At 36.2% G+C, this 13,166-nt stretch overlaps 1 protein-coding gene across 2 annotated transcripts in view; it reads right to left on the bottom strand.

Annotated features, from left to right (window-relative positions):
• Positions 1-12,299, bottom strand: part of LOC135077713 (protein trapped in endoderm-1) — a 40,600-nt gene extending 28,301 nt beyond the window's left edge. For both annotated transcript variants that reach the window (XM_063972282.1, XM_063972281.1), the window contains exon 1: positions 12,199-12,299. The gene's annotated coding sequence lies outside the window, so the exon portion shown is untranslated. The remainder of the gene's footprint in view (positions 1-12,198) is intronic.
• Between the last annotated feature and the right edge of the window lie 867 nt (positions 12,300-13,166).

Below are 13,166 nucleotides of genomic sequence, written 5' to 3' on the forward strand. Positions count from 1 at the left end.
CAGTTTGGGAAACCCTGCGCAATAATATGGTACTAAAAAGATGTAGGTATATCTTATTTATTTATTTAAACTTTAATGCCAAAATAAATTTGTACATAAGGCGAACTTAATGCACTAAAGCATTCTCGACCAGTTTACCTATCTTCGGGGATTAAAAGGTAGGTATACCTCCTCACCATTTATATTAGTACCCACAGCTTTGCTTAGTTTGGGACCAGAGGCGTATTTAGTGTAAAATGTCCAATGCTTATTTATTTATTTCCCCAACCCGTGTTGCCAGCATGGGGAGTGTAGAGCCAAATTCTCTGGTCAATTTTATTAGAGAAGAGGTCTTCCAGGTGTGGAGACTAAATTTTAATGACCTGATGATGTCGATGGTTATGTTTTTCGGGAAGTAGACCACTGAGACATCATCAGTGATCAACAAAATCCAGCTGAATAGCAGTTAAGAAGTTCCTCGAAGTTACATTAGTAAACGTGGAAAGCATATTGCCAAACGGGAGAAGAATAAGATGATTCTGATTAACTTCGTTACGGGTCCAATGACATTTTAACTTTCCCCCGGAACAAACTTGACCTTCACTGGTTGGGTTTTAATTGGCGGTCAAGCTGTAGATCCTGGCTACACAAGAGTTGCAGTGGTGGTAAAGAGAGGTGGAAATACTTATTCCCGATAAAAAAAAGAATAAGAAGTACGTAGCTATTTGCACTCTGATTTAAAGTGAATGCTGAAGAATTAGGTACTGCTAAAACTCAGTCAGTCCATTTTCGTGCAATGCCACTATTTCCACCACCTCGAAACTTGTAGTAAGTAGTACGAATGATTTAATAATAAAGTTGATACGGTGATATTTACGATACAGTGTCAACAGCGGTAAATAACTGCAGCAGCTTTATAAACTACCGGCAATAAAGTACCAGCGATATCTAGATAAGCCACAGTGCAGCGAAATAAGCAGTAGGTTCAAATAATAATCAAAGGATTAATAACTAGTGAGTTCGACTTCGAGCCTTTGAGCACGTCCTTCTAAAACCTATTTAAACCTCTTTTAAAAAAATCCAAGCTAGATAGATTAGTGTAAGTATGTAGATACATGATCGAATTAGAACCTAGATAGGTGTGGTAAAAGCAGCTGGTTATCCTAAAAATGCATTTAACATTGAAGATAAATTAACATTATAACTCAATGCTTCTTTACAACAGCTTACTGAAGAATGTAGTGAGCCTACTTCAAACATTTTTGTTGTGTTAAGTTGGACAATAGAGATAGAAGAGTGCTGATATCCGTAGACAATTCAATTATAGACAAGAAAATTAACTATCTGAAGGTAGATATACAATTTGCTAACAAAGAACGTGAAATGTAACGGATAGGTGACAAGCATCGCTTGATGGGAAAGAAAGTATTGTGTGTAGCAGCTGTAAGTAGGTGATTAGGATGGTAGTGATGGTTTTCCTTGGGAGCAAAAATTAATTTATTTGAGAGTCTACACAAATAAATACTTATCACAATTCTTACAATCGTTTGGAGAGTTACGGAGTCGGTACTCGTATACTTAGGAAGTGAGTGCTGAAAAAGGAAAACCAGAAGCACTTGCGTCTATAAATACTTAACGCATGCAAAATTATTTTTACATGAAAACAAAGCACGTACGTCTATAAATATCGCATGCAAAATTATTTTTACATCAAAACATTCAGTCCATCTTTACAAATTACATTATGGTCAGAGAGTAATAATAGAGTAAATATCTACAGTACTTATTTGGTTCAAAACATCAGATCCTGAATCAGTAGTGTTTGAAAGTTTTTGAGTCACTGAAAAAAGGTTAGCTTGAAACAGGATATTCATTTAATTCATACTCATCATCTTTTGCGTAATAATAATTGACTAGAGTACATACAAGCATTAGGACTGTAAACAATCACTTAATGGCCGTCAATGCCCCACTAGATAAGTAAAAGTAAATGGCCAACATACGTCATCATCTCCAACTGATAGACCATCTACGTCCTCAGGACTTATTCGGGCAGTGACGTCACGGACGTAAGACTCTTAGGCACTTCAATTATATACTTAGTATGGAATGGAGCAACAAACTAAAAAGCGTTGTACTAATTAATGGTTCTGTCCTGAACAGCCACAACACAACCAAGCAGAAGACCTATTTTCTCAATCGCAGGGACTTTTGCCTATTCTTTAGGAGCTGAGACCTAGTGGTGGCTATACTAGTACTAGACTATTGGTTGTCAGAACTAACTGAACAGAAGTTTTGCTGGTCAATGAACGTCATACAGGCGCAAGGATATAGAGCGCAAGATATACATACGAAAAAAGGGGTTAAGATTATTTTTGCATCCACACCGATGAGATAGTAGTTGAACCACAAGTGAAAAGCGATTTATAAAGTAATTTGAACACTTGATAGGACATTTACTTACAATAAAGACTCAAAAATCTTCTGACCAAGCAGAAAATATGGATATCAAAAGCCAAAACCTTACCGACTAACGCCCGATTCCCATAGCTGTCCAATCAGAAAACCATTCCCTCACGAGAAATGAGTGCGACCTAACTGTAGCAAAGGCACATTTCACGTTTGTTATGATATCGAAATTGATCGGTGACGTCAGCTAACGCGTCGATTGTCACTAATTAGCTAATATCAGCTTTATTTGCGGGGCAATCAAGATATTGGGCCGCGGCCGTTGCCGCTGTGTGAACGTTGTCATGATCGGGAGGGCAGATGCGGGTGATCTATGTTTTTTAATCTCTAGTTCATTTTTTCCAGAGTATTCTCTTATGTATTGTGTTTTTTTTCACTTACTGTGATGTAACGTGCTGTGCCTGTAGTTATGACCAGCGACCGCCCGCGACTTCGTACGCGTGGATCTCGTTTTACTCCTTTAGGGGTGGAGTTTCGTAAAATTCTTTCTTAGCGGATGCCTACGTCATAATATCATCTACCTGCATTGGGCTGTGCGTTGACAGATCACTAATCACTATGTCAGTCAGTCACCTTTGAGTTATAATATTTAGATATGTGTGTTTATAACGCCTTTGTGGTCTAGTATTCGTCATCATCAGGTCATATTTAAGTAGGCTCTACTGCAGGAGAACGACCCTCTCAAACTTACCAGAGGCCAATGGAGGATCTATGTTTGCCAGCTCTCTATCTACTATCGTTCACGTTCTAAGGATGTGAAGGGCATTTCTACAGGGACGAGCGATCGACCTACTGGGGCGAAAAAAGTACCTTTAAAATTGAAGTACGGACTTGAAAAAAATCACACGTATTTATAGGACTCTTGACTTGATGGAGAGCATATTTAGAAGACCGCCAGGTTTTACATCTCGCCTTGAAAAAATCCGAAAGTTCAAAAACGGGCGAAATTTGGCCTAAAATGGAGTGTCCGGTTTCCAGAATTAACTCGTTTTTGCTTCATAACTTTTGAAATAATAACTTCCCCATTATGAAACCCACATTCACAGAACAAGGGATAGTTAATAAAGCTGTATAAATGAGTTTCTTTATTGCAAGTCCTTGGGTTTTAATACAGTAACACATTTAAATTTTGTCCGACGTGTGTGCCTCAATTCCGTGATTTTTACTTTTGTGCTCCTATATCACTAACAACGCACAATACGAACAACCACGCCTGATTCCCATAAACTAGCAGTTGCACTCGAGTGGTCGAGCAGTATAAAAGAGGGATCAGTCGCTTTGAGGAGCATTTTTCAGAGGTTTGAAATCACTCAGAATTTTTGGTCACTGGTCATTTCTCAAACCGGTGTGCGACATTAATAATGTTCATGAATTATTTAATGAGATTACTGCTGAATTAATTAAGTATTTAACTGATATCTGCCATTACGTTTGGTAGAAATCGTTGTAATTTATAATATTTTCGAGTAATTTGATGAAATGTGATTTTTCCTCAATTCCGTGGATCTCAATTCCGCGGAATATGGGGCATCGAATTGAGAAAACACGTACACCGAATTGATATTAAATGAAAATAGATACTTTTATTGTGCTATAAATTGTTTGTGTAACTTAAAATAATTAATGAAATCAATAGAGCATAATAATAGGGTGAACTACCAATCATTGGACCGTACCAGTCATTGGACAGAAGACAATAAAACTAATTTTTTGAGGTTTTATTAAAAAAAATACACTGCTATTGCTATCTTATTAAAATAGTTCTTCCAGGTTCTTCGCTCGACCTTCACCAGATCGTCGGTCTACCTAGTGGGGGCCTGCTCACTGGTCCGTGGTTTCCACTCGACAACTTTTCCGCCCACTGCTACTTGATTTATGCAATTTTACGGGCTATGCCGGTCACTTTGGTTCTCTTGCCGATATTCTCATTTCTGATTCTTATTAGGCTCATAGTAAACGACCAAGTTTCACATCTATACACCATCACTGGCAACACACACTGGTAGAAGACTTTTGTCTTAAGACGCTGCGGTATTTCAGACGTAATAGAGAAGCTTCCCGATCGATGCTTAGCTGAGTTGAATTCAGCGATAGACCTCTTTCTCAAAGTTGGACCTAACTATCTGGACTCTTGTCCCAGGTATACACAATTGTCAACAACTTCGAGTGTAGTCTCCAACCTTCAGAGGAGTGGGTGCAACACGGACATTGGACATGATTTTTGTCTTGTCCATGTTCATTTTGAGACCCACTTGTTGAAAGGCTCTACGGAGGCCAAGACTCCGATATCATCCCCGATATCGCGACTCCTTGGTATTCTGTATAATCTGCCGTAGCGTACCTGTGTGTGTACCATAATACTAAAGCCTTTTCGGAAACAAGCTTGTTCGGAAGACTGGAAGTCGTCGAGTCTGCGAGCGAGATGATTCGTAAGGACTCTCGAAAACAGCTTGTAAACACGCCTCATAAGTGAGATGAGTCACATAAACCTAAAATGAACCATCTAACTAATAGACCAGCAATCAGATATCAAAACGTTTTAAGTATTTATTATATTAATTATTGAAATACATTAGGTATTTCTTCATAATGTCATCAATTCTAAGTTTGCGGCGCGATTTTTATATTTGGAGATTCATTTCTCAATTCCGTGATTCATTTTCTCAATTCGGTGCTCTCTCAATTCGATGCTTAACATTTCTCATAAACCACTTCACAATATTTAGTGACAATGCTATTTTTACATTCAGAATGGAGTAAAATTTATTTTTTTGTATTGAAACTACTTAAAAAACGAAATATAAGTTTTAGCACCGAATTGAGAAAAAATACACCGTACAGTAGAAATGCCCTGAAATAATATCGTTGCATAATTTGGCCTTCAAAATGAGCTCATAATGTTTAAAATTGCCGGTAGTAACAGTTAGATCAAAGATATTTCTAGATGTCTGTCCCGATAAACGATTGTTTAATAATTTAAGAATGTTATAAATTCTTCATAGAATGCAGAGATGAGCCATTTGTTCACCAAATACCTACTTACAGACACGCACGAGGCATGTGAATTGACCGGAAATCGAATACAGGACTTGCATTCAGCTTTTCTGTTTTTAGGGCCGAGGGAAACAATCAAATTGTTTGTATTGAATCCGAAACTAATGGACCGATTTGAAAAAATCTTTCACCATTAGAATCTTACATTATTTCTGATGAACATTATTTCTTGTTATGAATTTCACAAACTTAAATATTGCTGAACTCTTCTCTTTTCCAAAATATCCTTTTGTGATGATAATTTCGCCCCAAAGTCATCCCCTCGTGTCTTGCGCAGGCGATCACTAAGCAAACAAGTCCCGTCTATTTTAGGGAGCATTAACGTCTGCGATATTTGACAGTTATTTGGGGTCGCTATTGGTCTTCGAGACGTGACACATTTCAGATGCCCATAGGTTTGAACTTTGAACTGAATATGGTAAAAGAAAGCTAAAAAGAAATGATTGAACCCCATTAGTTTATTTTCACTATTTTGAAAGATAATAATGAAAATTTAAGGGTCTATGGGAAAAAAAAGTTGTCCTGGCGCCGCAGAGCGAAGAAAGCCGAACCCAAATTATGGGAAAAGGCTAGGACAAAGAAGAAGATGGGTAAAAAGTTGTTTGAAATAAAATTAAGTAAACATGCGGGGAAGTATTAAATAGGTAGGTAGGTACTTTTATTTCGTGTTTGGCTATGATGACTATGGTAGAGTTACGTAATTCATCAACCAAAATACTGATAATCTCTTCCTGCTGCCTGAATTTTCAAATGATTCACGTTTTGACGTCGAAATGGTTTATGAATGGACTGATACATTACCATTCGACATTGATTGACTGTGCTGTAATCATTTTATTGGATGGCGATGTAGCCGATCACTTTTTGTAATCCGTTCGAACCCACTCAAATGGATGACTCGTCGCCAAAGATGGATCAACCAATTAACATAACATAAATAAATAATATGGGTTCCAATGCCAATAACAAATAAAAGGATTTCAATTTTGCTAAAAAAATATTGATTATTAAGTTCATTCGTTTCAGCCAAATGACGTCCACAGCTGGAATTGTCAAAAATGTTCCTCCCCCTAAAATTTCTATAACGACCGGTTCTGCGCTGCTCGCATCCAGGTTCTTCCTCTTCAATAATTTTAAAAGTAGATAGGTACAGGTACTTACTTAGATGTTTATAGTATGTCATTGGGTACTTACTATATTCTTTAAACCCAAGCGAATCCTTAAAGTTGACTGTCCTCTTGTCATATCGAGAAGTCATAGATAGTTCGATGTGTCACGATGATGCATTTCGGAAAATCAACGTGCCGTCCGTGCCTTAGCGGTAATTTTTTTTGAGCTGACTCAGAAATTGGAGTAGGTGGAGGTAACGCGAATTTCGACTGACTTTCAAACTGATTCATGTCTGCAGGTGTGTTCTACACAAGTTCGCCGGTTTCTTAGTGAAATAAATGACGTAGAAGGAAATTTTGTTTGTTTACTTCGTAACGTGTAATGCTAAGGTAATACAATGATGCGGTTTTATATGACTCATTCCGATAGCACAACAAAACGTGTGGAGTTTTATGCGTAGGTAACCTACTTTATTTCATTCATGGACATTAAACGGGACTATTATAATATCTCGTTCTCACCGCTTCAACTCCTGTGTAGCCAGGTAGATCCAGCTACTTATCATACTAGAGCTTATCATACTTCATGGAAACCACATACATACTTCATGGAAACCACATACATACTGCATGGAAACCACATACCTACACTTCATGGAAACCGTTCCAAAATGAAATTAAAATTTTTAGACTATTTACAGAGTTAACCATCCATCTGTACCTACCTACTGCATGAAGCAAACGTAAGTTATCAAAATGTGCATTTTTTTGTACAAATTCAATCTGTGTATTCCAGTCCAGGGTGGATCTGTTTTTCGTACAGCAACCAAAATACAACACTTGAGCGCGCGCCGAGCCGTCTGCGTCTTACGTCAGTGTTTTACAAGAATTTCTTTTCGAATGGTTCAGTTATGACTGTGGGGGAATAAGGTCTTCATGGCGATTGAGTTTAAAAGAACTTTGAAAACCATAGCCCTACAGTTAAGCGCTATATCTTGCATTCGACAGTCTCTCTCATCTCTACAAGTTGATGATCGAAGGGTACCTACTAAGCCTATCCAGGAACAAGCTTACTAGTATAATATGTTAGTAGAGTTGCTAAGTTTAAGAAATAAGGTTGAATTGCTATCCAATTGATCGTCCTTTTGATTCCGATTTATGATGAGAATAATAAATTATTCTGACGCAGAATGTTGGTAACTGACTGCAGGTCAAAAACGGGACTTACTAATAGGACTAGTATTAGGACCGGACGTGGGTCCTATTATACTTCGCTGACTCTTGTTCCCTGCAAAAACAAGGACAGCCATTGGACCCCAATAAAAGATTAGAAGAAATTAGGATGATTTCCAAAAAAATTGGGCATTGATTCCCTCCATAAAGTCCTCGTACCTACGTAACAATATTAGGTAACTTGTTATTTAAGATCTTCAATTAGTTTTTTTCAGGACGTCATTTTGACCTTGTTATCTCAAGGTATTCACAGTTCGCTTGACGTGGGTTTGTCGTAAGGAGTCTGAATCTAGAAGCAAATTAACAACGCGTCGATGGAAACTAAAAATGTGCTAAAAAGCTCTCGACAGGCTCGCGTCTGCGAATATCTAATCAGAGGCAAATATTTACTCCCGGGAAGTTTTATTCCCACGTTTATTTACAGAGTGTAGTAGAGGTAAAACATGGATAGCTTTATAGGTATTTAATTTAGCGGTTATTATGTTTAGGAGTATGAGGGTATCATCATGGCGTCATCTTAGGTAGAGTCTGACTAAGTATTTATCTACTGAAAGTGACACTAGAAATGATCGGTAACTTAAAAAAAAAATAAGTAGGTATGCCAACTATCTGGTATGATTTAGTAGTGGTATAAACTAAAGGATCTTCATCATCCATCCGACGGCGAAGTGACAATACCTCATAACTAACATTGCTGAAAAAAACGATTTTCTTAATACAATAGGCTTAAAATTTAATTTCGCGTGGACTTTTTCCATTCGAAATCTTTCTTCAAACTGATATCTAACCTGTGTGAGTGTGTGGAAATAGCTGCTATATGCTCAAGTAATATTTACGTAGGTATATTTCTCTATCTCCTGAAAACCAAAAAGATAAATGCAGTTAGGAGGTATTGTCACTTCACCGTCGCATCATGCATTTATGAAATTCATCCTTCTACTTATGTCACCCACTCTACGTCATTGTATGTTTCACAGCAAAACCCAAGTTAGCGAACTAGGTCAGGTCATTTAATAAGAACTTGCAAACAACATGTTAGGTTGCCAATAGTCTAATTGTTAGGTGTACGTGATAATTTTGTCATTACTATGCTAGCATCTTTGTATAACTGGCCGCACATCAGCGTATACAATTTTAACGCAAAATCGACTCTATTATCACTTCATAAGATCCCACAGTGTTAAGATGGACGTGCTCTACTTACAATCAGAGGTGATACGGGGATTGAAACTTTAACCTTTGTGATAATATAAACAGTAACTTTACATCCAAGGCGAGATTGATAAATACTGGATAATAGAGCATTTGCTTTGCAACCTAGTTTTAAAGCAGTGATTTGACAAAACTATATTTTTAAATGGAAATCCCTAAAAAGGAAAATCATGGTGATTGACTTAAATTAATTAGGCAGCTACTTACCTACTTATCACCTGAATACCCATAGGATTTATAGGGATCTTTTTCACACATTAAGTAGGAAATAAGTAAGTGTAGATGCAGTCTAAGGCTGGGTTACACCATCTTACTTTAACTTTGACAAACGTCAAAAATCTGTCAAAGTCCATACAAAAACACCGGTTAACGTTATAAGTAGTACGGTCAAAGTAAGGTGGTGCAACTCAGCCAAAGAACTTGCCTAGACAACGAACAACAGGCGCATACGTAAATAAGAAACTAGCTGGTAGATAAAACATTATTAAAGGAAGTGTGTAAGTAAATACTGAATTCGTAATAGATGAATGTAACCGGGGACATAGAAAGTAAATTGTTTAATTCCATTCGCCGGCCATAACATATTTGACTTTAAAATGTGAAGAAAGATACAAATCTGTGGTCATTGTATGCTAATGACGTAATAATTTCGGAATTTGAAATAGGAACGGAGAATAATTGAATGCACATCGTAAATCTGACCGTTATTGCTTGGTTTGCGGGTAGGTCACAGTATTAATACTTTATCATGTGCTACATTGATAACCTAACTTTAATTATGAACCTCGTTTACTGTTTACTTGGATTTTGAAACTAATTCAAAGTAGGTAGTCCTAAGTCCTATTTCAATCTTTGAGAAAAAACAAGTCCCGATGGCGTAGTGTCACCGACGCTAAATTGCTTTGAATCGCGGGCCACACGTTTGATTCTTCGTCAGCTTAATTTATGTAAATTGTTTTTGTGGCTTGTGGCTATGCTCTGATCAATAATAAAAATCTTATTTGCTGATAATATTATCTGTAAACTAATTAAACACTTAGTTAATTTAACTTTTAGCACAAGTGTTCGCCTTGCCATTAGGTCTGGCTGACGCGATAACCTATGAACTCTACAGTCGAAAATACTGTGCGAAATATTAAGCATTTCGTGAAGATAACTAAAGATAAAGCGTATTCATAACTACGTATGTAATAGACATAATAAAGTAGATAGACAAAACTAAAAAAGAGCGGCAAATTGAGTAGGTGTACTACGACTAAAAGTTCTTAAAAAGCTTTGAGCATCGCACGGAAGTAGTTTTCAAGGTTTTTTTTTGTCAAAATAACGGTCTTTTTATAGGGGAATTATCTCGAATGAGTGCTCCAAAATTTAGGACAAAAAAAGTTGATGACAGGTGGGCAACACGCTGCCTAGCACGTGCTATGGAACCTTCTGTTTTTGCTTGTTTTTGCGTACAATTAGAACTGTTTGCTTGTTTGACTCTACCTTGTAGGTTAATATAGTTTTGTATTATTGTTTTTTGTGCGCCTCTACATAGAATTTTGCAGATCATGGTATGATGTATCTTGGCAGTAAGTATTTAAAATTTTTCTTCATAATTTTTATTTACAGGATAGTTAAGTATTTACAAATAAATAATATTGTCCTAAATCGCCGCTGTCCAAACAACTTCAAATTATTTTGTTCATATTATTTTAATTATTTTAGGTAGGTAGTCTTTTTTGGGAAAAGTTTGAACTAAGATTCTATGACTATTCTGAAATACTACAAAGTATTTTTCAGAAATTACGAATTTTATGTAAGTTCAGCGTGATTGTAGTTCTAAAATTATCTAAAATAGTAGGGTGTTCATTGGGTTATGGTTGAGCTTGAGCGTGATCATTTATCAATACAGGGTGTTTTAAATGATTAAAAAAGGTCAATATCATAAAACATTCAAATATTTAGTCGAGATAACTAAATCATATTTGTGTAAATATACCATTGCGTCTTTAGTTTATTTAACTCTATTATTGACTATTTACTTTGCTAAGATGATAGCTTCTGTTTTCTAATTTTAATAGCGTTAATGATGTCGGTGTTTGCCGTTCTAATTATTGCAGGATCAGTTATCGCCGGTTTATGTAATGTGGAGGGTATTGTCTGCCAACACAAAGCTATTTTTACCTTATCTATTATTAGAAACTACATACATATTTCCTATCCGTTTCCTAGGACATGTACTAGCCTAGGTAAATATACCTAGATGTATCTTCAAAAATGTGATATAGGGGAAAAGTCTGGAAATACTGTAAATGTTTATCTGCAAACATAGCAGAATAAAGATCGGTATTTTTTATTCCCTTTAAGTAAATAGCAGTGGCTGAAACTTATGGAAGTCTAGATCATCGTCTCTTACAAGAAGTTGTCTATTTTTGATACAACACCCTGTATGATTCTTTCACATAAATAAAATTGTAAGTTCATGTACCTAAGTTACATATTAATAAGACGTTTGTAGCAGTGTTATAAAGTTTTTTTCTGTGGGACCCGCGTCTTGGGCCGGGTTGCTCATGCGGCGTGACGGACTGACGACCTTGGGGTCGAATGAACTTACGATCTCCCCTTTCTTTGACTGATTCCATTCAAACTTTAAAGGTTTATTTAAGTTTCTATTCTATAGTTCCTTAGCGACAGATGATAATCTTGAAGTTGTAACAATAATATAAATGTTATGCTAATTTACCTAATAAAATTTAGTTTTAGTTACGTTAAATTTATTACTATGTACTCATAACAGAATAATTATAACTACAGACTACATAACAGAATATTTACTCATTAAAATATATTTTTTTTTAGCTTTGGAAGGAAAATGCAAACGTTCCATTTTTATCTTAATAAGTATTATTAAGTTATTAGTAGGTACCTAATCATTAAGAAACAAGTTGTCTTGCATCTAGCAGTAATGTAATCATTTCTATCCGCTAACAAAACAAAAGAACTAAATTCTAATTAATAGTTGTCACTAAACAATAAACAACACAATCTACCCTCAAAACATTTATTATGAGAAAGTTATTACTAATCTTAGCAAAGTTATTGGTTTTATTCCATCCGAATATTATAACGAACAATTAAAAATATTAATAAAAAAACTCACCAGTGTACTAAAACCTTTTTTCTAACACACAGTGTAAGCACGTCACGAAAGTTGAACACAGATTAATAATGTTTAACCCACACGCACACTCCGTACGGGGTCGCTCGCGCAACTGGCTGTTTTCATGTTTTGTTTGACTCAATGTTGTTAGACGCAAGTTACTGGTGTAGAAATTCCCGAGTCAAATAAATGGGAATGGAAGGAAGATCGGTGACTATTAATATAGTAGTCTAGTGGCAGTAACTTGTCTTGATTAGAAATTTGGTAATTAATTAGTGTATTACCTACTTAATGGTCAAATATTATGTGTTACGACTGCATTGCCTAATGACAAAAAAAATTGTTACATAATAATTTTTAGGACATAAACTGTGTTTATTTATTTAACTAAGTAGATATAGTTAAATTCTGATGTTGTACAACGATAAATTGGTTAGGATTTCTAAGCGATTTTGAAACTTAGGACTTAGAACTTTGGCATACTACCGTTACGAGAATGACGACGTAAATTGTTGTTTACGCTACGTACTCGTATTGTAAGTTTTGCTACGTGTAAATTTCGTTCTATCGTTATCAAATCTACTAATGAAAATATTCTGTCACAATCCGAAGCGCCAATGGTCGCAATGCCAAGGGTGCGTGCCATACAGAGCAGATGTACGGCCTATTGTTCCTATTAAAACCTTTATTTTCTCCGAACTAAGGAAAGTCAACCTTATTAGCATGCAATAAGAGTCACAACAACAGCAACGTCACGTGGTAGGATCACCACCTTTTAACGCTACGCTATGAATGAGTTCCGATGCATTTGGGGTCCGATTGTGTACAAGAATTAATTCGTGTCACCTGGTCCTATAAATCCGTAATACTTGCTGTATTACGGTAATAATAGCACAATTAGGTTTCCATTTTGATGGATTGCGCGTGGGCTAATTTATAAAGTATAATGTTCTAATGATCGTGGTGGA

Source organism: Ostrinia nubilalis, chromosome 13 (genome assembly GCF_963855985.1).
Source record: "Ostrinia nubilalis chromosome 13, ilOstNubi1.1, whole genome shotgun sequence".
NCBI classification, from domain to species: Eukaryota; Metazoa; Arthropoda; class Insecta; order Lepidoptera; family Crambidae; genus Ostrinia; species Ostrinia nubilalis.